We start from the raw sequence: 3,897 nt of genomic DNA, 5'->3' as shown, positions 1-3,897 counted from the left end.
AGTAGCTGTCAAACCCTTTAGCATTATGCGCTATAAAGACGGCTTTCTGATAAGAGGCAGTTCTGAAATGTCTGACAAACTCCAGAGCACACGTCAGGCCGTGGGCGTTCCATCTGACCCCGTCTAAGGTTTTCGTGCACACCAGATACGGCACGTGCACGCCATGCTCGTTCGTGAAGGTTTCAAAATCGTAAAAGACAATTTTTTGATTATGATCCGTGTCGGCCTGTAAAGGCTGCATATAACACAGATGCTTCCCTCTCCCTGACCCCTCCTCCTCCTCCTCCTCCCCCTCACCGATGACCTCACCGCAGATTTTGCATTTGAATTTTTGACACACATGAGGTTTGCTCTTGCCGTTCATGGCGATGTACCACAGTCTGTGACATTTTTCACACTGCTTGTACATCTCACATTGACTAACGTACGAACCAGCACCTACCCTCTCAACAGGCTCCTTGTGTTTACTCAGACAGTAAGCGGACCGACACGTTCTGTTACAATCTACACACAGGACGGGCTCGAACCTGACTTTACAACAGGTGCCGTCCAAACAAACGGAGCAGCGCCCAGAACAGCGGTGGCTGCACACGCTGTCGTATCCTGTGTAACAGTGCTCGCACACGTGACGGGTTCCTAGGAAAGATTGTACATTTTTTATACCGTAATAGTGATTCTGGTTTAAAAACATGAACACAGTTTTTTCTTTTCTAGGGTTAGGGGTAAGGAATTTGGAGAGGGCTCGTGTGCCTTTGTTTCTATAAAACACTACAATTTTACAATCCAAGGCCTTCTCAAACTTTGAAACATCATCAAACGTCACCTCCGTCTGATCATCAAAACCTACAGCCGTCTGAAACTCTCTGCCCTTTCTCTCAGCCTCTCTATCGCAGAGATGGGGATGCAGCAGGTGTGCCAAATTAATGGCAAAACACATTTTGTTGCGGGGATTTTCCACCACGTACAAAAATCTTCTCCTCTTTTTCAAAACCTCCTCATCCAACATTTTATCTACGCTTCTCTTGCCTCCGCCTCGAGGGTTGCGTATCAACTGCACCACTAATTCAAGCCCGGCGTCGGTCATGACAGACATGTTGGATTGAACCAGCTCGTCCAGGAGATTCTGAAAAGTGGAGAGACCATTGTCTGCATTCTCAGCTCTGACTATAGAGGACACTGTTTTGCTCAGTCTGTCACCTCTCAGTTCCATCTGTACAATGTCACGAGGCTGCGCTTGCGAGAATGCTCTTTCAAGCAGATCGTGAGCTGTTCCCATCACAGAGCCGTAAAATTCTCCATAATCGGGTATGCCCGTCGGAGTCGGAAAATGTAAAAATTGCCTAATTTCTATATTATTAAATCTGTTTCTAATCACAACCCTCTCCCCCTCCCTCTCCTCTTGCTCTGCCTCTCTACTCCCCTCCCCCTCCCTCTCCTCTTGCTCTGCCACTCTACTCCCCTCCACCTCCCCCTCCCTCTCCTCAGCCCCTGAAAGTACACCTGCGTTTCCTCCCTCTAACAGCTGTACAGCCCTGTCTATAGCATTCAAACACTCTGCATGTGAAACAACCGGTGGAGAAGGTGAATCAACCTGAGACAAATGAGGAGAGACGGGGGGCACAGTCGCAGAATCATTTTCAAGGTTCAGTTCGTTTATTATAGAACGAAGATCGTTTACAGCGTTGTTTAGAGTTTCAGGGCGATTCAATTCCTCTATAGCAAGGTTTATGGCTAGGAAAGGGTCGTCTGAAAATCTCGTACACTCGGCACTCTCTTTTTGTTCCATGTCAAACCTCATACGCCAGCTCATACAGTCTGTCCAGAAATCTGTCGAGGTGTCGGCAGGGTATCCTCCTGCAGTTTGGCGACGGCGTCCTATTTCTTGTTGATCTACGGGAGGACCTCCTTCTCTCGTAGGACCTCGGTCTCCTGAATGAGGATGATCTTGCCCTCCTGAGCGGGGACCTGCTGCTGCTTCTGGAGCGCGAATTCCTCCTCCTCCTCTTCTCCTTTCTATAGTCTGAAAAATAAATACATAAATAAATAATATATCGCTCTGTTTCACTGTTCATGCTGCTCTACAGTTTGAAGTACATGCTGATGTAAAATATATATATATATATATATATATATATATATATATATATATATATATATATATATATATAATAAATAAATAAATAAACTTACATTTTCTTCTGCTAGCGGCGGAGGAAAAAGATGAAGAAGAAGAAGAAGAAGAAGAAGAGCGGGTCCTTGACTCCTTGGCTCTTTTCCTAGATTTTCCTCGAGCTTCCTCCGTTCTTGAGACCTCCGGGGCCTGGAATAGTTGTTTATTCCCGTATGGTCACGGTTCTTCAGCCGTGGCTTTCCGGGAGCCTCCGGCCTCTGGAGTTGTCTCTGGTACGGGCCCGGTCACGGTTGCTGGCGCGGGAGAACTTTCTCTGAAAGCTCTCTCGATTTCGTCCAGATCTAGTGCACAAACTACCGGGAATAAATATCGTAAAAATAAAAACAATAATGTAAATATAATCTCGATAAAGACGCCAGACTTACCCTCAGGAAAATCGCCAAAAGCCAGACACTCCAACTCACTCTCTAAAACGCCGTCTGTAAAAACAAGTCTTTTAAGAAAATATACACATCACAACAAAAAACTTTTCAGTAATAATCAATTAACTGCGTTGTCTTAAATCACTTACCGTTGTTCATTTCTTTTCTTTGTTAGCTCCGAGCGATCAGCTGATCACAACTTCTCAAACAGGCCAGGGTCGTTGTGGCCATCCTGATGCATCTTGGGTATTTTAAGCCCCTTCCTGTCCAGTAGTTGTAAATCATCCGCGATTGATGGTCAAGCGAGTGTTTTTTTATGGTAAACGCAGATCCCCTTACCCTTTCATTCACGCTGTTTTATGATATGTAACAAACAAATTACAGTCCCTCCAGACTCGAGCTGATAGATAAGCAAAACTTTTTTTTTTACTGAGTGTAATAAACGCATCAGACTCGGGGTCTTGTCCTTTTTTGGAATGAGAAGACTGACTTGTTCTTTATAGGTTTACATCGAGAGAATAACAACTTTCAGATTAAGCTAAAAACAACTCTTATTTCACAAACACAAACACACTATCTTGTCTGAGCCTGGTTCTGCTCGAGGTTTCTGTCTTTTAAAGGAAGTTTTTCCTTGCCACTGTTGCCCAGTGCTTGCTCATCGGGGGATCTGTTGGGTCTCAAAATAAATACATTTATAAAGAGTTTGGTCTAGACCTGCTCTATATGTAAAGTGTCTTGATGTAACTTTGTTATTATTTGGTGCTATACAAATAAATCTGATTTGATTTTGATTTAATGTGAAGACAGAGTCCTTAATCTTTCATTCACACTGTTTTTTAAGATATGTAATAAACAAGACTCCAGACTCAAGCTGATAGATATGCAAAACTTTCTTGTCCCTAGACTCAGCGTCCCCTGTGTTTATCAGGTGTGAATGAGAAAGACTTGTTCTTTATAAGGTCTGCATCAAGAGAATAACAACTTTCAGATTAATCTAAAAACAACTCTTATTTCACAAACACTCTGTCTATCTTGTCTTGTCAAGACCTTTTATGTTTTTGAGTTTTGTCTAAAGAGAAACACAAATTTCAGATTATTTAACACACTCTGTCTATCTTGTGAAGACAGCTTCTTCAGAACTTTGATTCTTAAATTTTCAGATGATTTAACACTATTGTTTTGTACTGCCTCTTTGGAGAGAAACACTCTGTCAAGACCTTTTATTCTTACTTTTATGTTTTTGAAAGTTTTACCTAAAGAGAAACACAAATTTCAGATTAATTTAACATAACCTATCTTGTAATGTGAAGACAGAGTCCCTTAACCTTTCATTCGCACTGTTTT

At 42.6% G+C, this 3,897-nt stretch overlaps 1 long non-coding RNA gene across 1 annotated transcript; it reads right to left on the bottom strand.

Moving 5' to 3' along the window:
• Positions 1-1,494: 1,494 nt before the first annotated feature.
• Positions 1,495-3,134, bottom strand: LOC115054682 (uncharacterized). Its single transcript, XR_003841617.1, has 3 exons — positions 2,557-3,134; positions 2,191-2,472; positions 1,495-2,020 (listed from the first exon to the last, which is right to left on the bottom strand). It is a non-coding gene; the product is annotated as an uncharacterized LOC115054682 (long non-coding RNA).
• Between the last annotated feature and the right edge of the window lie 763 nt (positions 3,135-3,897).

This window comes from Echeneis naucrates, chromosome 14 (assembly GCF_900963305.1).
Source record: "Echeneis naucrates chromosome 14, fEcheNa1.1, whole genome shotgun sequence".
NCBI classification, from domain to species: Eukaryota; Metazoa; Chordata; class Actinopteri; order Carangiformes; family Echeneidae; genus Echeneis; species Echeneis naucrates.
Note: the sequence above shows the minus strand (reverse complement) of the source record. Positions and strands in the feature narration are given on the sequence as shown.